Consider the following 24,628-nt stretch of genomic DNA (forward strand, 5'->3'; position numbering starts at 1 on the left):
TGAAGAAATAATTAAGTACCTATTGTACACAGAACTCCCAGATGTTCTCTAGTGGGAAATGTGCCTGCTAAGTCAGATAAGATCTTGGTTATTACATTGATATCTTAATCATGGACGATGATTCCCTCCTTCTTTAGGATGACCCAGACTTGGAATTTCTGGCTTCCAAGGTGACCAACTCTGTGGCCTTCTACCTCAAGTATCCTTACAATGATCTCCCATCCCAGAAAAGTCATCCCTCTGAACTAACTAAATGTAGGATCATGAATAGGTTTTCGGGGTTTTATTTACAAGAAGAGTCCAAGTCTGCAATCCCAGATCAAGTCGGCAATGGATGTATGCTTTCTGGCTGTGTTCCTTTTGATCTGTGGCTTAGAAAATCAGCCTTGTGAGTCACATTGTTTACACAGATGTTTCTGGAGTATCACAAGACCATGTCACACCCAGAGGGTCTCACAGATCCCCTGCCAGCTTAGAGAACTAGAATCTTACAGTTCCCTTGATATGGCTTATTATTATTATTATTATTATTGTTATTACCAGTAGAATCACAATTCTGCTTCTGTCAAAATGTGTTCATTACAAATGAAATTTCTGTTCAGATCTCATAGTTCATGCCTGAAAGCAAATATATTAGGATTAATGAGCATTTTTGCTGATGAGAAGAAAAAGCACTGAAGGGTGATTGGACTTTAGCCTTTTAATGGGTCTGATATTCTTCTTTCATTAGGGTTGACAAGGGCATATCTGGCTCGCTTATGCTGTGTGTCATGGTTTAAACATATGCTTGATGTGACATGGGGCTAGCTTTTCATTCACGATAAAATAACCCAGTAATCATGAGTGCACTGCAGCAGAGCTCCATTGAATGGGACGTCTGGGCAGAGGGAATATGACAACGGTAACCTGGTTAGCAGGTGGAGGAAGGCTTGGATGGGTTTATTAAAATGTCAGAGTAATTTGATTCCAATTTTTTTTTTCATGGAGTTGACAAAAAGACTTACAAAGAGCAGCCCACTCAGGACCCAGGTGCCAACGCTGAAAGAACTGCAGATGAACCCAAAAGACAACCATGGCCATGCAGGTAAGCAGGACGTACAGACTCTGACACGTTTTGCTCCCGCTTCAAATGGAATTGGATGTGCCCTAGAACAGGAGTCAACTGTCGACTCAAAGGGAACATAATTAGAGGGCTTCAGGGCCTTGGGAACTTGGGCAATCTTATTAATGAGGTTGGGGAGAGCGTTTATACTGAAGACAGGCATTCCTTCATTTTTTTTTTTTTTTTTTTTTTATATTTCAAGATCATGAAATTATAGAAACCAGGAGAAGAATTGAGATATTGATTCTAACAGGCTCTTTTGTCACCATTTTGTGGCCATACTATTCAAGTGAACAGAATGTGGTCCTGATGAGGGCATCGTTCCAGGTGCGGTGCCGTTTGCTTAGCGGGCACGTTTCTGTCAGAGGGCTGCAGACTCCCGTATGAACCTCACGGGCCTCTCTTAACTGCTTTTCCTCACACTCTGACACCAAATGGGTAGGTTTTATTCCCCATACCAACCAATTCTCCAGCTTTCCGGACATCAACTGGATGTTCTACAATTCAGTTTACTCTGACACTAGCTACTCAGAGTTAACAAAGCCCCCCCCACAGGTTAAGGGCTCAGTCTCCTGAGACTGTCCCCATGCTAGTCGCAAGTCTCAGATTGCCACCTGTACTTCTGATCGACTGGCTATAAATGGCGATTTCCCACAACTCCCTCCTCAGGTTTGAAACCTTGCCAGAATAATTCACAAAACTAAGGGAAATAGTACTTATGTTTACTTTTTATTAGAAAGACTATTATGAAGGCTATAATGAACAGCCAAATAAAGCGGTGTGTAGGGTGAAATCCAGAAGGGTTTTGCGTGAAAGAGCTTATGTCTTGTGGAGTTGGGGTGCATTGCTCTCTAAATCCTGTTATTCAGGGTTTTTAATGGAGGTTGCCTTATATAGGCATGCTTGATTAAATTATTGGCCATTGGTGATAAAACTCAATCTCTAGCCCTTCTCCCCAATCTGGAAGTTGGGGGATGGAACTGAAAGATCCACGTTTCTAATTAAAGCTTGGTATTTCTGGTGAATAACCCCCATTCTGAAGCCAACCAGGGGCCCCTGGAACCAGACATCTGAACAGCATGCAAAAGATACTCTTATCATTCTGGAGATTGCAAGGGGTTTAGGAGCTGTGTGCCGGGAAGCCAGGACAAATACCAAATATTTATATTTTACTACATCACATCTTCATTGGCCAAGGGACAAGGAAAGTGGGGCTGAAGTGGGGAGTCACTTGGGGAAGATACCATCTGCAGCTGAATACAAGGTCCCAGGCTAGGCTGTGGTGTTAGGATAGGATTGTCACTCTCACGTCCTCACCCTCAAAAACAACAACAACAACAACAACCACAAGATGAGTATCTAACATCTGCTACATGTGTCAAGCATTTTCTTGAGTGATGTGATGGATACATAGGTCCACTAGATAGTGTTCACACCATTGAGGACCTCACAATATTGGAGGAAATGCATGTAAGCAATTGTCCTTAATACATTGTGGAAAGCCATATTGAGAGGCTTGCAAAAGTGCTGTGGGGACACAGAGAAAAGAGCAATTAATTACACCAGGAGGTTCATGTATTTTCCCATAGAAGACACAACATTTTCAGCTGGGCTGTGACATATGAGAAGGATATTACCAAAGGGAGATGAAGGAAGTATATTCCAGGTGGAGGATACAACACAGGCAAAGACAATGAGCTATAGATATTTATTCAGGAAACCATAAACTTACCAGCATGGTTATGGCATAAGGTGTCTAACCAGGAGGAATCATAATAGTCAACATTAATCAAGCATGTATTATATGCTAGGGACATTGTAATGCCTATGACTTATTTCATCCTAAAAGCAATCCCATGAGATAGTTACTAATATTGTCTCCTTTTTCCCAAGAAAGACATAGAGGCTTTAAGAGGTTAAGGATTTTTCTTAAGGTTGTAACCTATGGCCCAGAGCTAGAATTAGAGAGCAAACAGGCTGACTATGATTGACCAGAAAGACCAAGGGTATAGGACTTTATTTCTCCTGCCATGGAGTTGTTCTTAATCTTTGTCCCTCCCGGAATCCTCTGATGCAGCGTATACAGCATGATCCAATTGGATGCAGGAAGAGTATTCTTGAATTTTCTATTTGTTTTTCTGTCATCCTTTTATGATTATATTTAGTGTGTTGTGCAATGTCCCTACTATGTGAATACATTAGAATGTGTATATGATTTATAAATAAATAGGTATACGTATGTTGGGGTTTGTACTAAAATATTTATTCATAGAAGAAATGCAGATGGAACAGGTTTAAGGATAAATGGTCTAGGCCAGTAATTTTCAAGTGTGGTTTCCTGGCCAGCAGCATCAACATCACGAGGGAACTGGCTAGAAATGCAAATTCCCAGGCCCCCAAATAGACTGACTGTCTCCAATACTCTGGCAGTGAAGCCCAGGAATCTGTGTTTTAATCAACCAACCAGGTGAGACTCATTGGTTTAAGCAATACAACTTTTAAGGTGGAAAGTGAGATGGCTTAATTTGAGTTCTAGAAAGTTAATTCTAGATGGATTGGCAAAAAATGAGATACTAGAAACCAGGAGATCGTTAAAGGTCATGGCAAGAATTGAGCAGGGTCTGAGTCAAATAAGAGAAGTGGATTTCAGAAATATTTAAAGGGGCAAATTCAGTATGACTAAATTTGGGGGAGAGGGAGAGAAGGTTAAACCAAGATATGACACCAAATTTCCAAGGCACAGAATTGCTGTTCTCATGTGTGCCCAGGGGTTAGGGTGAGGTACAGTGTATGATGTCAGGCATTGACCATAAATGAGCCAGTTGAATTGCAAGTATGTGAAGGATATTCAAGGTGAGGAGGCAGTTGGAAATTTAGACTTTCAAACTCTAAAGGAACATAAGATTTGAAAACACGTATTAGAGTGAGAACGGCATCTATTATATGCAGCAATGGAAGCATTGGTCATGGATAAAATGAGGAGGGTCTATCTTTTCTACAATGAAGAAGGTGGCAGAATCACCTGTGAGGCATGAGGGGACCAGAAATGAGATAGGGACCTAAGACAAGAACTGGTATTTAGAGCAACTAATGTGGGGAATGGGAAAAAGAAGCAAAGCATGACAGAAGATGAAGGAATTGGCACGTTGACGGCTGATGCCACATTGGGCCCATGGTAGGCACTCAACATGTGCTGATTAGCTGGAGAGTCATGTGAGCTAAGAGCTGCAGTGTGGGCTAAAACTTAGGGGGTTTTAACCTTTTGGTTCCAGGGACCTCTTTGATAGTCTAGAGGAGCCTATGGATCCTTTCTCATAATAATGTTTTTAAATACATAAATTAAAACACATAGCATTAAAAAGGAAACCAATCAGGGTAAAGTATTATCAAAATTTCAAAAGCAAACTTGTGATATAGTAGGGTATATATTATAGTACCATACATATATATAGAGCGAGACGGTGCCAAAAAATATATACATATTTTCAGAAAGGAAAAAAACATTAAATTGCAATACTCAGTATATACTGATAACAAAAGATGAATACAAGTCACGTTTGACTTCTGCAATTATAAGAGGTGCTCAAAGTCGTTACCATCAGCATCCAGACACTTCTGATTACAGTGAACTGCTTGAGCAACGTTGACCAAAGTGTCCACTTGTATACATTTTTTTGCTGCCCCCCCAGTATCTTTATCAGTGTGTTAAACAATGATTTTATCAGTGGGATTAATAAACCCAAGTTCAAAGTTGTGATGAGTGTACATGATAATTTGAAATGTGGGCAACAACTCTTATGTGATATGAAAATATTGGTGATTTCTACTGGTGACCAAAATCACAGGTACTGCTAAAATTTTCTTGTTTGTTACCTGTATTCATAATTGAAGTTATTGTTAAATTTAGTTAAAGGTTACAGAAATAAATAATTTTTGCCCATGAAAGCACATGGACCCCCCGCCTCCACCCCAAGTTCTATCCTGTGCTCAATGAGTAGACAGAAGTGCATGCATTTGTCCACAGATAGTCACCAGTTTGTTTGCAGATAGGAATTAATCTTCTAGATCAAGTTTCATATGCCTTACTCAAAGGAAATTTTGTTTGAAAGATGGATGTTTTAGATATACCATAATTTGGGTGCGTTTAGCTAGCTACCATGGAGAGTTATTGAGGTAAAATCACTTTGTTTCTCAATAAAAACATTAATCTTGCTAACCCATCTTCATCCAAAACAGTAGGTAGTGTGTATTGACAATAATTCTCCAGTGTTTTAACTCTAGTTGTGATGTTTTAGTCAGAAGTGGCATAATTTGTAGTGTTTACTATCTATGCATGACTACATAAGTAAGATTGTGGCAGTTTAGTAAAAGTAGTTATGTGATATTTTGCTAATTTTGTTAAAATTAGAAGAAACTTACAGGTATGATTCAAATTTCACATTTTACTCATGAAGGAACAGTCTCAGAAAGAGAAAGAATACTTGTTCTGGTTACCTACTGCTGCATAACAAATTTCCCCAAAATTTAACAGCTAAATGAGAAATTATTTTTTCTCACAATTTTATGAGTTAGAAATTCAAGTAAGGCTTAGTGAGATAGTTCTTTTATCCTATGTGATGGTGAATAGGCTGGTCCAGAGAGTCCAAGAGAAGTTCCTTATATGTCTGACCCTCAATACTGATCGTTGGAGGACTGTACTAAGTTGAAATGTCAACTGCAGTACTTACATCTCTGGCACGGTGGTTCATGGCTCCCAGAAAGTGTTTCAAGAGGACCATGTGAAAGCTTCAGAGCAATTTATGATCTAGTTTCAAAAACCCCGCATGTCAATTCTACTGCATTCTGTCAGTCAAACAAGTCAACAAGGCCAGCTCAGATGAAAAGGAAGGAATACTATGCTCCGTCCTTCAAGGAGAAAAGTGCCATAGATTGTGACCATCTTTGGCCTATTGCTGTCCACCTGTTAGCCAAAAACCATTTATATTTCCCCAAACGCAAATACATTTACCACCTCCCAACACCCTCAAAATTCACATCCCATCCTAGCATCAGGCTCGAGTTGAAGTTTAGGATCTTGTTATATAAATAAGTCCAAAAGCTAATAAGACTCCTCAGGGATGGTCTTTTGAGTGGATTCCTCTTGATGTGAAGATATGTTAAAAAAAGAGACAAGATATCTGCCCCCTTCACAGACAACAGACAATGGTGATACAAGGATCGGATAAACATAATAGACACTCATCCAAACAGGTGAAAATAGGAGACACATAGCAGTCACTGGTCTGGACCAATTCAGAAATCCAGCTAATTATAAAACAGAGCTGGGCACATGTCACCACTTCATTGCTTAGGCCCCGGCTTCCTCCCTGGGAATGGTTCTCCACGGTGCCTGTCTCTGCTCTTCGCGCTCTTGGTTTTACTCTCTTAGTCATCTTTTCTTTCACATAAGGAATAGCCTATGTTTGCACTGAGTAGTTTTCTGTCTGTTTCTTTTGTGGGTACAAAGGTCTCTTTTCATTTTGTGCTATCTCTATCCATCCACTGCTTCTGTAGTAAAATTCTCTTTAAAATTTTCTGCGTTTGTACAATTCTTTTTGGGGTTAATTCCATTAGCTAAAAGTCACCCTCATAGTTATCTTTCAGATAAGCTTCTCTCTGGCTTGTTGTGACACGTGGTGCTGTGCTGTGGGACAAAGCCATTTTGTCTAGATGAAAGGTTTTTCTTCCCTACCAAAGAGTGTACATTAGGCATATCTCCCTAAAAGTCTTAGAAATCCTACAGGGCACACCCTTAAATCTTTCTGAGTCTCAAAAAAGGTCTTACAGCAACACCCTTAAGATCTTTACCCTGAGACCATGTCTTACTTTGAGATTATTTCACCACCTAGAGCAGCTGGGAATAGAAAACATTTTTGTTTGGGAACAAGCAAATCCTGCCTTTTTCCTATCTCCCCTAAATTATCTTGAAAACTGTGCATTTTTTTGTTTAATCCCATTTTTCATTATCAGTATATTTGGTCCCACAGAGTGAAAAGAAACCAGTTGCTACTTTTGATATTCTGTCTGAAAATCTCTTTAGCCAGATCTAAATGTTCATTAGATACTTTTTCTATGTTCTATGTTACTGCAGGCAACAGTTTGACTCAACTTTCTACTACTACATCCTTCTCTAGCCTCTGAAAACATTTCCCCTTTGTCCTTTGACACTTTGTCAATGGTTTCCTCCAGGATCTTTCACCTTTCACTCACTTCTTGGCTCCAAAGCCAATGCTACATGTTTTATAGTACCTCACTTCTGGTACAAAATTCAGTTTTGGTTACGTATTATTATGTAACAAATTAATCCAAAATTTAGTAGCTTAAAATGGCAACTATTTTATTAGCTCTCACAATGTTGTGCTTCAAATATCTGAGAGGGCTCAGCTGGGTGATTCTTCTGTTCCATGTGGCATCAGCTAGGTAACAGTGTTTAGCTGACAGAAGGGCTGGTCTGAATGGTCTAAGAGAAACTTATCCAAACTGGTTAGTGAAATAGTTGGGATTAGAAACAGATCTTCCCATTCCTACCACAGAGGTCTTTTCTTCTATCTCAGTTGGTCAAAACTGTCTCTTAATTTTTTGTTACAGGAAGATTTCTTATCCTTTTATTCAAACCTTTAGGAGGGAGGGAGGGAGAGTGGAATTTGCCTTCATGGACAGGGAATCATTCTTGAATCTATATGTGTAGATTAATTCATGGGATGTTCTGGATTACCATGCTTCTCTGATGCTCCCTGCATACTAACAACATACTTAGGGATGATATGTAAATATGGTACTTTTTTCTTCTTGCTTTGTTCTCATTGTCTGAGCAACAAGGCATTCAGTTATAACTTATCTTTAATTCACTAGAGCTCTGCTCTGCCTAACCTGCCCTCCTATGACCAAGCAAGCTTCCTGCAACCATGTTTCCCTAAGTGTTATAACTAGAGCTGCCCATTACAGAACTATATTCCTTGCCCCTAGAAACTGGGCTTCTAATCAGGGAGATGGCAAAGCTTCAACATCAGTGGAGTTTAATAGTGAGCACTATTCTGACCTTGTACTGAGATGTGTAGAACTCCTAAGCCTGCTCTTATTCAACTGACCAACTCTATAGCCTTTCTCTCAGCATCTGTATTGGGTTTCACTTTTGCTTCATTTTGACTCTATTTTTAGGTGATTGGGGTCCATCTTGCTGTCATTACATCAGGTAGAATATGGGGATTATTTAAAAACAGTGATGAAAGCACATCAAAAAATCTTTCAGTGAGAAGGATGAATGTAAATTCTGGAGGGGAAATCAATTTACTTTTTTTGGTAGAATAACACAATGAATGGAGGAAAAATTAATCAAAAGAATAAAAAAGACACAGGATTATCTTCAGCAAAATGGACATAAAAAACAAACCACAAAGCAAATAACGTGCACTATTATTGATCAAAATGAAGAGAGGCTGAAATTTGAAAAACAAATATTTTTCGACACAGACACATATGGAGCCAGAAGGCATTTTAATGTTTTGTGTTTTTTATATCATCTATGCCAAGAGAATTTATGATCAGAACATTTCTTCATGATTTTTGGAATTAATAATACAAGAAAGGAGCTTGGCATATTAAATGAAGATTCTGTTTTCCACAATGATTCAGCAATAGACACCCCAGGATATCCCACCTAGCAGTGACAAAATGGAGCCTCAGAAGCCTCCACATTTAGGCTTCTATATCTTTATAAAGAACTAACATATAACAAACAGCCTGTGGACCCAGATTAACCCATTAGGATGAACTATTTAAGAGCTTAAAAGGTCAAGTTACCCAAACTTTGGTGCATAATAAGTTATTTATAAGAATTCAAAGAAGAGTAATTTTTTTTTGTCTCAGGAAAAGTGATTTTCTGAGGATATATATATATATATAATTTGGTATGTACATATATACTGATATATATATATATATATATATATATATATATATATATATATATATATATCATGTTTCCCCCAAAATATGACCTAGCCAGGCCATCAGCTCTAATGCATCTTTTGGAGCAAAAATTACTATAAGACTGGGTCTTATAGTAATTTTTGCTCCAAAAGATGCATTAGAGCTGATGGTCCAGCTAGGTCTTATTTTTGGGGAAACATGGCATAAACATATATATATATCACCTTGAAGGAGAAGACTGGAGACATGCCTGATCAATAATTCAAAAAGCATTTCCTTTTTGTCTTTTGACTCAATGTACAGAAAATATCTTCACCTGTCCAGATTATTGTATTATACTATCTCATTTAAGAATTTGATACTCTTACATAAAGTCATAGAGTAAAGTGTTTGAAAGCCCCTCATTGCACTGGTGGCAACATGGGATTCAGAGAGGTCAGGAGACCTGTTCAAAGTCACAGAACCAGCCAGTGTTAGAGCTGAGGCTGAAGTCATTCTCCTCATCCCTAAATTTGAATTTTCGAATCTGGACCCCTTTTCACATAGGCAAACAATTTCTTTATTCACTGTTTTATAATCTGATGTGTCTCTTGACTTTTTTCTTTTTATTCATATGGGTTTAGGTTTTCATTAGTTCTCATTTATGCATTTGTTCATTCAATCATCAAATATTTGAGGGTGCTGGGTATGTTCCATGCTCTGAGTGATACAGCATGTATGGGCTTTATATTCCATTGGGGAAAGGTAATGAATCAATGAATCAATTAATCATCAAAGGAGCAAATTGTTCCAGAAGTAACTATTTTACATGGAAAGGACAACTTCTATAAGATAAGGTGACTTTGGAACAGAAATACGAAGGGAAGCAAGGAGCCAGGCAGGACAGCAGGCTTCATGGATGTGCTACCTGTACAGTCCAACAGGGTGCCACACTTGGTTTAATGCGCTGTTGTTGCCATCTTGAGATTCTTAATACATTTTTTAACAGAAAACATTTTCATCTTATACTGGGTCCAACAAATGATGTTGCTGGTCCTGGACCAGAAATGAGCTATGTGATACTTGGAGGAAGAGCATCCCAGACAGATGCACCTTTGAGGACACAAGGGCTGAAATGAACAAGAAACAGAAGTCCAGTCAGCAGCGGTGGGGCAGGCAAGAGGGGAGAGTGACAAGAGGTGACAGTAGAGAACGGGAAGGGGCCATGGGTTGGCCCTTGTAAAAACTTGGCTATCATTCTGGATGAGATGGCAAAACCGTTGACCAGAGCATGATGTGCCCAGACCGTTGATGTGATTTGACCTTCATTTTAAAATAATTATCCTGGATCCGAGCTATTTGGTTATCACAAGAGCTCAGTGTAAAATGTACCTATTTCCCAAAATAGACTAATAGAAATTTTACCAAAATTAGCTACATATCTTATAAAGAAGCCTTTTAAATTTTTAAAAATTCAAAATGTTAAACAAATATATTAAAGTGTTCATGGAAGTGACAAATTATCAAGTCTCTATGGTTATACCGACTAACCCTTTTTAAAAATTTATTCCTTTCCTACATAGATTCAGTTTTTAGAAACTTACTGTTATAATTCCTAACCACAGATATACCTGCCTACAGAAATATCCTTTTCTTTATCTAGTTATACTAGAACAGGGACCATACATATCCTGGAGAATGTTTAATCTTCAGCTATACTTTAGTTTCCTCCCTTGAGAGGGAGAAGAAAAAAATCACGCTCCATTGTTGAATAACACCACTATTTCATGAAAGAAGATGTTTCTGCCAAATGTCCAAAGGAAGGACTCTTATTCAATTCTCTTGCTGGTTAGAGCATTTTCTTTTGAAAAATTAAAAATTATTAGTTCATGGAACTAAATCTAAAGATTGACCAGTGTAAAATACAGTACATGGAATTAAAAGAAAAAATAAACTTGATATAAGAGCATGAAAAGAAAATTTGAAGTTTCCATAGGATATTCTAGAGTAAAAGAGAAAAGCACTGAATATGCAAAATACATTAGAGTTTTATATTTGTAGTTATAGAGGTACCTTTGTAATGTGGGGTCCAAGTGTGTCTGTCAAAGTTGATAGGAGGTTCTTAGAAGAGAAAAATGTATCCTAATGATGTCCTGGGCATGTATAATCCTTCTACCATGTTTCCCCGAAAATAAGACCTAGCCGGACCATCAGCTCTAATATGTCTTTTGGAGCAAAAATTAATATAAGATCCAGTATTATATTATATTATATTATATTATATTATATTATATTATATTATATTATATTATGACCTGGTATTGTATTATGTTGTATTATATTATACCCAGTATTATTATATTATATTACATTATATTATATTATATTATATTATATTATATTATATTATATTATTTTATTTTATTTTATTTTATTTTATATTGACCCGGTCTTATATTATAGTAAAATAAGACCAAGTCTTATATTAATTTTTGCTCAAAAGATGCATTAGAGCTGATGGTCTGGCTAGGTCTTATTTTCTGGGAAACACGGTAGTGATTTGAAAGTGATTTGTGTCTTCTATCTCACTTTATCCTCACCATTCTTGAAATGGGTAAGGTGGGTTTTATTTCTATGGGTAGATAAAGAAATAGAAAAGCAAGTAGTTAAAATAATAAGCTCAAGGTTGATAGCAAACCAATGGCAATACAGGAATCTAGATGTCCTGATTCTCAGTTCAACGTTCATGCCATGTCTTCATACTTGTTCCCTTCAGGCTAAAGAGATGGAGTGGAACTGTGTGTGCTTAGTGAAACAGACCAACACATACCTGTTGTACAATGGTCACTGATGGTGGTACAGGAGTAAAAAGAGAATCACACACACGCACGCACGCACGCACGCACACACGCACACACACACACACACACACACACACACACACACACACACACACTCTTGACAAGGAATATAATTACACCTCCTCACAATTAAAAATATCTACTTCGCAAAATTATTATTAGGAAAATAAAAGACAAGCTACGGACTAGAAGAAAATATTGGCAAAATAAAAAGAAGTTATTCCCAGAATATATAAATAACTCTGCAAATTCAATGATAAGAAAATGTCCTACCCAATTAAATATGGAAAAATATTTGAACAGATACCTCACCCAAAAATATGACTGGCGGATAAGTCTATGAAATGCTGCTCATATTCATTAGTCATCAGAAAATGCAAATTAAAATCACCATGAGATATTGCTACACACCTAAAACAAAGGTTAGCATAAAAATATCAGACAATGCCAGGAGCTGATGAGAACATGCAGAGACTGGAATTCTCATATATTGCTGGTGGGAATGCAAAATATACAGTCATTTGGCAATTTCCTATAAGTGACTGTACAACCCAGAAAAGCCACTCCTAGATATTTACTCAGGAAAAATGAAAAATTATGATAACACAAAACCCTGGCCCTGAATGCTTATCGCCCCTTTATATGACAATCTCTTTAAACTTAAGCAGTTCAAATGGATAAACATACGATGGCACATCCATGTAAAGGAATCCTGTTACACAATAAAAGGGAATGAAGTACTGATGCATGCATCATCCTGGATGATTCTTAGATGCATTCTAGTAAAAGAAAGAAGCCAGACCTAAAAGGCTGTGTGCTGTTTGGCTCCACTTACATGATATTCTGGAAAAGGCAAAATACATCAGTAGTTGCCAGAGGCTAAAAATAGAGGGAGAGGTTGCCAAGGGGTATAATGACATTTTTGAAGGAGATGGAATGGCTCTACATCTCGATTCCGGTAGCTGTTATAGTTTTGTAACCTGATGTGTCAAACTCATAGAAACGCAGATCAAAAAGGTCAATGTTATATGTAAATCATGCCACATAAAAAAGGAATGTAAATACATCAAGTCTAATTGAAACTGAAAGACATGATATGTAGTTGACATCAAAAGAAAAACTATGCCAGACCATAAGAAACATAAATGGTCCAGAGTTTGTCATATTTAATAGTAAATTTAAATGGTCAGTTGAAATTTTCAACTTCTGTCTTTGAAAATGAAAATTCGAAGACATCTGATTTGTTAGAATCCATGTTCAACTTTAAAAGCTATGCATGTCATAAGAATGAAATTGAATCATGAGCCATCTAAATAACGATTTAGTCTATTTTTTAAATGAAATAATTAACTGAAAAAACTTTTACTTGCTAATTTATTGAGCCATAAAGAAATAATATGAATAATCAAGCTTCTAGGATGTAAACCCCCAAATCCATACCCAGCAAAGGTAAATAAAGGATGAAACACATTACGTTTGAGGGTCATTCTTTTCATTAGTCAATAGGTGTCGATGTACTGTGAGCTCTTAGGAACCATGTTTGGTGCTTAGTATTGTATGTGATTATTGCTTATTTGCCTTAAGTATTTGATACGTGTTTGACTTGGTGCTAACATGGTAGGTTCACCTTCAGAACCCTATTGCTGTTTTTCATATTTCAGTTCTAGTAGCTTTCATGATCTAGTTGTCCCGATGGAAAAAAAGTCTAAGCATTTTGCAGAATCTACTTTCCTGTTACGTCTTGGGTGCAGTCTCTGTTCTCTTGTTGAAAATGCAAAGACCTCAAATTTAGTAAACACAGTCATGCTTTTCCACAAGGTAAAGAGGCACTGCTTTATATTTGGACAATCTAATTTTAAAAATAAAAATGGGAGAATCAACGAAGTGCAAATGAAAATAACCTTGAAATACTATTCTCACATCTACTAAAATGACAATGGTAAACAAACCAACAATAGCTCTCCGTCCTGCTGATTATATGATGAAAGTGGTACATTTTTGCTAAAATGGCTTTATAAATATCTAAGCGTATTTGTGGTAGCAAAATGGAAATACACCGTGAGATCTTAAAAATGTACATTTTGATTAAATGATTCTCCATTTAGGAATTTATCCAAAGGAAGTACTTTGAAGGGAAAAATGATGCCTGACCCATATATCATCTCAGAATGAGCTACAATAGCATTAAAATAGAAAGCTAATTAAATGTACACCATTTGGGGAATTGGATAAAAAAGAAAAGAAATTTAGTGGAATACAGACTGTGGGGACATCTCAGGTGGCAAGAGAGTTAGTTTTAGCTACCTGTGGTCAGCACTGATGTTTAATCATCCCTGCCTCCTCCCTTTACTGCAATTACTATGGTGCTAAGCACCTTTAATAAACTCTACATTTTGTTTATTTTCTTTGTTATCTGTCTCCTTTAATGAGAACAAAAGCCACCCCATGAGTACAGAAATTCTTGCCTGTTTTCTTCACTGCTGTATTTTTTTCTTTTTCTGTGCCTAGAGCAGTTCCTGGCACATAGCGGACACTAACTAACTAGTCAATAAAAAATTAAAAATAAAATGAATGAATGAAAAGATACCTAGTAAGGACATTGTAGTGGCCTGATTTTGATTCTGTTTCTGTTTTTGCTTTTTGTTCATCCATTTGCTTGTTTGTTCATTGGGTACATACATATTGACTAAGGCCTACTCTGAGTCAGACATTATCATAGGTTCTGGTGAACAGACATGAGGCAGACATGTGTGATCCTGTAGGACGGTGAAGCTCCTAGTCTGACGGGAAAGACAGTCACTGGAACAGTTGTCGCCAGGGAAATAGAAGGGGAGTAGAGGGTGCTATTGGGATGTATACCATGGGGAGTTCACCTGCTCAGGGACTAGATCCTTAGAAATCAGAGCCTTGAGTGATGAGGAGGAGCTCCTAGGGGAGAATGCCTGAGTCCTGGTGGGTGCTCATACGCGTGAAGGAGCAGAGCCACAAACCTGGCCCTTCTGAGGACAGTGGAAAACCAAAGTCATGCGGTTGAGGGCGGGAGCATTGCAGGGGAGCACAATGCATGGTGAGGATCTGGAGGCAGACAGACTGGAATATGGAGGCCCTAGAAACTTCCTGTCAGGACTTGGGTCTCCATCTCAAAGATGATGGGAATCTGACAAAATGTAGCTTTATATATACAGGCAAATCATCCGGCCATATTTGAAGTTTGTAGAAATAGCTGTAATTGCCATTGAGCCTGGTCAGGAAGCATGTCAGACCGGAGGCCGCTGGCTCCGGGAGGGTGACACATGCATGGGATGGAGGCCAGAGTCGGGGGTCCAATACCTGTGCTGCTCCCTGACCTCCTACAAAAGAACAAAGGAGATCTCTGTTCTGTCTGCCTCCCTGAGTGGTTATAAGAGGTGCTGTGGTTACAAGGCTGTGAAGTGCTGCCAGTGTGAGATGCGTTCTGTATTTTTCATCTGACCTGGAGAGGACAGCATCAAAATGGAGAGAAGGCTCGTATTTTCTCAGTTCTCACATGTCAGCGGAGAAATGGGCTTATTCTCACCACTAGTCCATGTGAAAACAACGCAAAGATATACGTTCAAGTCATAGTTTTAATTCCTTTGATCAGGTATCACAGGCCTGGGGATGGCGAACATTAAGCAACTATGTTTTCTCGCTTTCACCGTATAGATTAATTTGGGAGCAGAAACAGAGGGTTGCTATGGAATTGTGAAGAAGTGAATGCTTGCCAAGTTCTCAGTGTCCCCCACACAGGCCTGGGCCCTGGCAGCAGGCCCCAGGGAGGCGGGCTCCCTGTGGAGGGCACACGCACAGGGGGTGATGCAGGCTGCTGTGTCCCATGCTCCACTTCTAATCAGTTCCTAGCCTGCTGCGGCTTGGGGCCCAGCCTTTCAATTATTCAAGAATGGGAAAGTGTTTGTTGCCTGATGCAGGCTTTGCTTTTATTCAACAGAACAAAACCCTGGTAGGTGAGATTGAACAGACAGGGCAGCCAAGGTCTTGAGATGCACGCAGACCGCCGACAGCGGCGCAGTTGCTCAGGGAAGGGGTCCGGTTCAAACAGCATATAGAGTGGATGGAGGAAGGGGGAAGCAGCCGACAGAGATGAATAGGGAACATCCTGATTCCATCTTCTATTTGTCCAGCTAGAGCTCTGGAACTAGCAGGAACCTCAGGCTGTGATGGAGGAAAGAGGTGGCTTTGCAGGACAGTGGCCCCAGGCCAGGTGGTGAAAGCTCCAGCTTCCAGCCTCCATTCGGCCATGTTCTTGCCTTGTGTCTTTGAGAAATCATCTCTCCTCTTTGGGCCATCGTCTCCTCATCTGTGAAATGGGGAAAGTAGATTAGATGATCTCTAAGGTTCCCTCGCATCTCTGTCTCCTAATTTCAGGGTGATTTTCAGGTCTTGGTGCCAGCTGTCACCAGATTCTCTGCTTAGGATGGAGCTGGTGCTGTTATATCTTCTCTGTTCATTCTCACCCGTTCAATCCTTTATTCTTTCTTTCAACACACACAGTGAGCCCTTGCTGTGTACCAGGGGGAACCGCTTCAGGGGATCTCAGACTGTGTGCTGCAGCCAGATTATGAAAGGTGAGGTGAGCATCACCTCACTAGACTCTGAAGACTGGATTCATTCTAGAATGCATGCCACCCGCTCATTGATGCATCTATTCAGTCGACAGATATTTACTGAGCATAAACTATAAGCCAGATGGCATATAAGGGAAAACCAAAGATGAATCAAATTCATCAAATTTGAGATTGCCCTCAAATTCACATGGTCTTGTTGATGAGACTGATATGTAGTAGGAAAATTAGAATGCAGAGCGATGAATGCAAAACAGTTCTTTACACAGGGAATTGTGAGAGCACAAAGGAGCAATATCCATGAACACCAATGAGAGAGCTCAAAAGCACATCTCTCAGGGGCGGGGTCTGAGCTGAGAGTTACTGTTACATAGTTGTATTACATCACTCTGATTATGAAAGTTATATGCATACACATACCAGGGGTGCCCAAAAAATGTATACACATTTGAAGAGATATTAATGCTTTGGTCAGCATTGCTCAAGCAGTAGCTCACTATAATCAGAAGTGTCTGGACGCTGATGGTAACCACTTTGAGCACGTCCTGTAATTGCAGAAGTCAAACATGACTTGTATTCATCTTTTGTTTCGGTATATATTAATGCAATTTTTTCCTTTCTTAAAACGTGTATACATTTTTTTGGCATTGTCTGTATATATACGTATGATACATACATGATTATGATAAATTTTGCATGAACCAAAATTTAAAACATTCAAAAAGGAAGAAAAGAAAAATTAACAGTTATCCCAAAATTCAAAGATAATAACTAAGAAATAATTTTTAAAAAGATATATAATTTTGGTATATGTCTTTGAGATATTTTTGATATCTTTTCTTTCCTCTTTCTTTTCATTTTTGTTTTTGTTTTCTTTTTGTTTTGACAAAAGATCACACCAGAAGCACTGCTTTGTAAGTTGCATTTTCATTTGATAATATATCATTGCCTTTTTCGTATCAATAAATAAAATTCTACTTCATTATTTTTAAAAACTGTATATCACATTCTATTTTATAGGTGCCCTGTTATTCTTTTAACTAATGCCCTCTTGATAGATTTGGGTTATTCTGATTTTTCATTATTATAAATAACATTGTGATAAATATGCTCCTCCTTAAGACAAATTCTTAGAAGTAGGATATCTAGGCCAAGGGGTATTTTAAATATTGACACACATCGCCAGATTGTGCTTTAGTTTAAAAGCAGTTTGTGTGTGTGTGTGCACACTCACACATGCATGTGTGTTTGCTTTAGCTAATATTGATCGAGTACTTCCTATATTCCAGACATTAGACTAAACATTTTCCATACATTATCTGACTCAATGATTGTCACACTTCAGCCCAAGCTGAAGTCCATATACTCATTATAGCAGATACTTCAAGAAAAATAATTCAGAAACGTATTTTGTCAACCCAAAAAATTTAGTGGTATTTGGAGAAAGAAGGGTAAACATATAAAATATGAAAGGAATGACAAAATCTTTATTTTAACCTTGCTAAGATGTTAGTCTTTCTATGCCATTGGCCAGAGTCCATTCCTGTGAATTTAAATCCAAATGGAGAAGTTGCCCAACAAGAGTCTGTGATTGGTTCCATGATGAACATCCAACATGGCAGTAGTCTGCTACATTTTCAGTTCTCTATACCAGCTGATGTTGAAGTTTTTCCTAGGGATAGGGAAACCTTAGGTCTTGATTTGTGGAGGACAGTTCTGGTCAATGTCTGTTGTCTTGAAATAAGTATTAATATTGCACCCTTTCATTCTCAAAAGCGTCCCACTTGGGACAATAATTTATGTTGAGTCACACACTGGGTAGGGATTGCTGATGAGACCAAGGCAAGTCTGAGCAGTGAGATCACCCACTGATTCCCATTTCCTTACCCTTGAGGGCAGACATTTCTTCCCCTAACTTTCTAAAGAAGCTCCCTTAAATGTACCAGGATATCTTATCACCTCACTTATCCAACTAATAGCTGAGAGTCAGAGAAAAAGCAAAAATATCTGTATAGTAAGAATTAGTGGGTCATGTAATAAAATTCCTGCCCTGTCTATGGGAAAAACTCTTATACAAAGCCTGTCTTCTCTTCTTAAACTCACAGTCCCCCCAAAGCTTGAGTATCTTATTTCCTACAACACAGGCGATTAAAACGATAGGTTAGAGAAGAGAAAGGAGTCTTAAGACAAACACTTCGGCATGAGCAAGAAGACAGCGAAAGTGGCTTATATGATAGGCAGAAGACAGAAAGCTTTCAAAGAAGTGCAAGAACTGCCATTGCAGGTACAAATAGCCCAGCCCACTGTAATGGACTGAGAGAATCAATGCAGAGGGCACTAATGGGAGTTTGTAATGATGACCTTGAATTATCAAGAAAGTGTTTTGTTGTTATTTGGCTGGCTGCATTTACGAAGGGAGGGTATGTGAATCATTTTAGATGAGCTCTCTATCCAAATAGTTTGTGTTATTTAAATTAGCTGTATAAGAGGTAAGTCTTCAGCAAGCTGAGCACCTTGATTATATGAAATACCTTAACCATCTGGGAGTCCTGGGCAGCTAAGAATTGAATATACAAGAAAAGGCATCTAAGTCATCTTTCCTGCCCTCAATGACTTCCAATTCTTGTTGATAAGTTTTCACCCTTCTTAGGTGTCTTTGCATTTTAATAAAGGACCTTCAAAGACCAGACTGTCTTCTCATCCCAAGGGAGCCAAGTTCCAGTAATATAATTCTAGGCACTGAATACAGGAGGAAAGTTTCACAGGACAAAGGAGTTTTGCTGGTGACTCCTGCAGAGAGTGTGGGCTTTTCTTTGTGTGAAGATAGTCCAGTAGGGTGGTCTTCTTAGCTGCCCATGTCCTTTGGAGTCATAAACTCCCAACTCTGAAAAATCCTCTGGACCTGAATCATGTCCCTAAGACAAAGAGCAGAGTAACTTAAACACGCTCATGGCTGAGCAGAAAGCTAAGGAGTCCTCAGAGAAACTGATGGGACTGTTCCATACTAATCAGAAACAAAATTATGGATCATTTAAGTGACAAGTGGTCCTAAGCTTTCAGAGTCAAGGCCGTTGGGGTTCTGAGATTTCTGGCTGAATATCCACCAGGCCTCTGCTCATTACTTCCAACCATGCAAGTATTTAAATTGTAATGAAAACTAATGCAAAAATTTAAAAGACTTGGAGCCTTTAATAGTTATCCCCAAAACACACAAGCCTTAAGGCAGAAGATGGAGGGCACTGGTAGCAGAGACGCATGAAGTCATCTCCCTGCTTTGTTGCTCTCCTCACTGGGGCCCCAGCAGGAAACAGCTTGGACATTTGAGGAGCTCCCTGGTTGGATAAAGGCTGTAGAGGGGAGGAGATACCTGCTTTAGAGGGCCAATCCACACCTTTACCTAAACCCTCCGGTGAAAAGAGTAGCTCTGAGGTCTGGGACAGTTTCTTAAATCTGCTGAACTGGGATGCATTATTGTATGTTATTCCCAAAAGTAACTCAGATCAACATTTCCCTGACGGAGGCTTAGCAACTCTCCCAGAATATCCCTGACTTTCTCTGGGAAGTAGAACTTGAATCTCTGATATCCAGACATGAAAACAGCCTTTCAGACCCAAACAGCTCTCTGTTGACTTTAGTTGGTAGTTCTATTTCTGGAGCCCTGTTTTCTCAATCTCTCCTATTGGTGAAAAAAGGACAGCAAGGCCGCAAGTAGCTGATGCAGGCTTGCGGGGACCCAGTGAAGCTCAGCTTTGGACTGAGGCAGGGAGATTGGCTGCTTCCTGTACATGATCTCAAAGGTACATGGGCCTCTCCTTTATCCAAAACAATATCCATTTTCGGTGGTTACTGTCTATGATTCCATTAGTAGAGGCTAATTCCCCTGTGGCCTGTGTGGGTTCACCGTATATGCCTCATCAATCATCTCACCTTTCATGTGCTGAAAGAGGATGTGTAGATGGAGGGGTCGAGGGATGAGTGGGCTCTGGGCACCTAAGAAGTGGGAAAACACACTCGAGCATGAGAGGAATGCTGATGATAGCAAAGCCACATTTTACTTCTCGGTTCCTGGTGCTTATCTCACACACGTTCTGTTCCTTTGCTCTTTGTGTTAGGGGCTGAATTGCATCCCATCTCAAATTCACATGCTGATGTTCTAATGTGACTGTGCTCTGAGATAGAGTCTTTAGAGAGGAAATTAAGTTCATCATATGGGTAGGCACTAATCCAATCTGACTGGTGTCCTTATAAGAAGAGGACATTTTGACAAGAACATGTATAGAGGGAAAGCAATGCGAAGACATATGGAGAAGGGAGCCATCTATAAGCCAAGGAGAGGGGCCTCAGAAGAAGCCAACCCTCCAATGTCTTGATCTTAAACTTCTAGCTTCCAGAGCTGTGAGAAAACAAACTTTTGTTTTTTAAGCCCCCCCCCCCCCCCCCCCCGGTCTATGGTACTTTGTTATGGCAGCCCTAGCAGACTAATTTGCCGTGCATCATGTCACCTCTGCCCCAAGGATTCTGCAACTCAGCCCTGTTGTTATCACGGTCTCCCTGGAACAAGGTTGCTGACTTTGGTTTAGCTTATATTACCTGACCACAAAGTACTATTTTAACATAAAAAAAAGAAATCATATATGCTGCTCTCCTCCAGAAAAGCCAAACTTAAAATGTGTTATGCTTCATCTAGTTCAGGGATTCAAAAGTCATTTGCTGTGAATAATAACAAAGAAGCTCAGAAAATTAAGGGAAAGAGTCCGACACCAAAAAGGTGGCTCCAGAAAGAGATGTGGATGTTTCCTATAGAGGCGGTAACCTCTATCCCTAGGCCAGAGAAAACTCTGGGTGTGAACCTGGGCTATGTAGGGGTTTACGGAGTCCCTAGGATGGGTCAAGTTTGGTTAGGTCCATTGCCTAGCTCCGACGGGAAGCAGGGGTAATTCCCCCAGGGAGAGCCCAGGCTGAGCCTCCAAGCCCTGGGGGAAGTGTGTCACAGTTCACTGTGCACACACATGCACACGTGCTTGTGTACACACACATATATGCACACACATGATCACAGAAGAATGAGACCTGCCTGAAGCCTGAATTAAAGGTTTTTCCAGGCGAGAGAGATTCTCTCGGTTGGAGGAGGGTTTAAAAAAAAGACCTGGAGATTGGAGTCAGAGGAAAACAAAACAAGCATCTTCCTTTTACTCCCCAAAGTCAAGCTGGTGCCTTGAGTTAGTACAGTCAGCAATCAAAGGGGCCCTGTCAGCTGTCATATCTGCCTGTCCTTCTCACGGTAGGAGCCAGGACAGCCCACCCCTCTCTGTAACTCATTCCCACATCATCTACACTTTCCAATAAGCTCTTACTCTATTAGATTGCTTCCTGGAAGAGCCAAATATTAAAAATCACCGGTCAGTCAGTTCTTTATTTTGTTATTCACCAAACTGATTTTTTAAGCTCAGAACCAATAAAGCTGTGACGGTGAAGAACAGATATAGATTTCTCGTTCTCCCATACTCATATATAATAATAATAAAACTTTATTAAACAAGAGACATGTTGTTTCAGGAAATTTTTCTTTCCCTTCTCCAGTGCCCTGAGGCGAAAATATACAATCTTATTAACTTCCTGGAAGAAATACACCATTCCCTTGATGCAAATGCTGAACATTCATCTTGGACCTGGGAAATGACACAGGCCCTTGACATGAAGGTGTGTGGGCCACAGGTCTTTCCAGGGAAATCCAGGGGACTAGGTCTGATTAAGGGACTCCCAATGAATCTGTATAGAGTCCAAGGAGCCCTCTGGAAAGGAGATTCTGAAATGTGCCAGGCCAGGACGGCAAAGAGAAAGGCAGTGATAGCAGGCTGGCACCGTAGGGCGTTGCAGACCTCAGGGAGACTGGAGAGAACACTTCGTCCACCCTTGCACTGATCAGGTAGACTGCTGCGGCATCACAGTGTTTGTGTTCATGTAACCTTTATTTTACTTCATACAGGCCCCAAAGCGCCAGAGAAGTGATGCTGGCAGTTCGGATATGCCGAAGAGAAGCTGTAAAGTGCTTCCTTTCAGTGAAAAGGTAAGTATGAATAGGAAAAAAACAAAAACAAAAACATAGTATCTATTTCTCTATCTATCTATCTATCTATCTATCTATCTATCTATCTATCTATCTATCTATCTATCTATCATGTATCTATAGGGTTCAATACTATCTGTGGCTTCAGGCATCCACTGCGTATCTTGGAACATATCCCCTGTGGATAAGGGGGGCGGGGGGACTACTGCATTCAGAAATACATCACTTAAGAAGGTCATTAAAGTTAAAGGAAGCCATATGGGTGTAGTACTTATTGTGTAGGACTGGGGTCCTTGTAAGGAGAGGAAGATCTCTCTCTCTCTCTCTCTCTCTGTTTTTCTCTGTCTCTCTTTCTCTTACTCTCTGACCTTACAGAGGAAAAGTCATATGAGGACACAGTGGGAAGGCACTGTAAACAACCAAGGAGAGAAGCCTACAAGAACCCCGCCCTGCTAGCACCTTGATGTTGGACTTCCAGCCTCCAGAACGGTGAGAAAATGAATTTCTGTCATTCGAGCCATTCAGACTGTGGTATTTTGTTATGGCAGCCTGAGCTGACCAACACAGGGGCAGATAGGCTCAGACAGGGCAAGTGCAGGAGGAAGGGCTGTGAGCAAGGAACTGGGGCCTCAGGTCCCCACTGCCAGTTCCACATGGGCGAATAGCCTCTGTGAGTCTCAGCAGAGTGGAACAGCCCAGGACTGCTAGCCTGTGTTTGTCCTTTTCTGAGGTCCTAAAAACAGAACATGTCCTTCTTGTCATGAGCTGGGATCTCTCCAGGAAAATGGGGAAAGGACCAAATGACTGCTGGTGACCATTTTAAGTCATAAGACTTTACTGTAACAGCACATGCAGAGGTTTATCATTGTAAATGTTTTTTTTGGGATTTTTAAACTGTCAGTTTAGAAATCTTTTCCTTCCATATAAGAGGAACAATAGTGGGCTAATTATAAATGAGCATTTTTATATATTTCATGTTATATACTCCAGATACTGTTCAGTAAAACCAAATCGGGTGTGTGTCAAATACTTGTGGCATTCAGCGGAAGTTGTGTAGATATTTACATTGTATAGGAGACATTTCTAATCAACACTACAGCTGCAAAGCACAGGGCACGTTCTCTTGCCCTTCCTCCTGCCCACCATTAGAGGAGTTAATTTGAAGGGATCCTCCTGATGTCCCTCTGGCTCCACTCAGGCAGGAACAACCTTCTAGCTCTGAACCCTGGGCCCCGATTCCATCCTCAGCCTCTCTCTGTTTCATTTTTCTCTAGATCCCATTTAAGATCAAACACCAAATGTTGTCCAGGCAATTACCGTGCACTCAGCTCTGTGCTTTGCTGAACTGTGAGATAGTGACTGAAAAGACCTCTGAGGTCACTTCCAACCTGAGAGACGGGAGGATGTAAGGATGTGCCTCCTCAGAGATCTCAGGTATTGCTCCCTCCAGGAAGCCGCCCTGATTGTGCAGACCATACAAGTGTTCCCCAAGCCCCATTAATTTCCTCTCCTCCTTCATATAGAGATAGACTATGTTTTCCTACCTTCCCTTCATGGAAAAAGAATTCATATGACAATATGTGGGTGAGGTTGATGTGTGTCACTTCCAAACTTGACTCCTAACTCCATAATTGTTTCTTTGTCTGACAGTGGGGGAGGGAGAAACCAGTGTAAAATGCTAAGATCCTGGGAGATGGTAGAATCTGCTGTATCTGAGAAGCCTGGATCCCTTAATGTCTATCTGGAGCAGAGCCCCTCTCCCCACCTTAGGCTGAAAACAGTGAGAAATAAATCTAAACTGTGCCAAGCCACAGCGTTGGAGGTTGTTTGTTATAGTAATTAGCCAGTCTAGACTAATACACTTACTGATTTACAAGTTGAAAATTATAGTCATTTGATCTCTAATTGAACACATACTCAGATAGGGAGCTCATGAACATGTGTAGACAATTTTCTAATCTGGTAGTTATGAATGCAAACCACAACCTGTCTGACCCCTGAGAGCATGATCCTGATCTGTTTCTTCTTTAATACTCTCTGGGCTACAGGG

The 24,628-nt window shown here is 39.8% G+C and overlaps 1 long non-coding RNA gene across 1 annotated transcript; it reads left to right on the forward strand.

Annotated features, from left to right (window-relative positions):
• The first annotated feature begins 984 nt into the window (after nt 1-984).
• On the forward strand, nt 985-24,334 carry LOC148758961 (uncharacterized). Its single transcript, XR_016019877.1, has 4 exons — nt 985-1,084; nt 22,498-22,578; nt 22,954-23,067; nt 23,853-24,334. It is a non-coding gene; the product is annotated as an uncharacterized LOC148758961 (long non-coding RNA).
• Nucleotides 24,335-24,628: the final 294 nt, after the last annotated feature.

Source organism: Rhinolophus sinicus, chromosome 2 (assembly GCF_057876585.1).
Source record: "Rhinolophus sinicus isolate RSI-liver-muscle chromosome 2, RSI-T2T, whole genome shotgun sequence".
Taxonomy (NCBI): domain Eukaryota; kingdom Metazoa; phylum Chordata; class Mammalia; order Chiroptera; family Rhinolophidae; genus Rhinolophus; species Rhinolophus sinicus.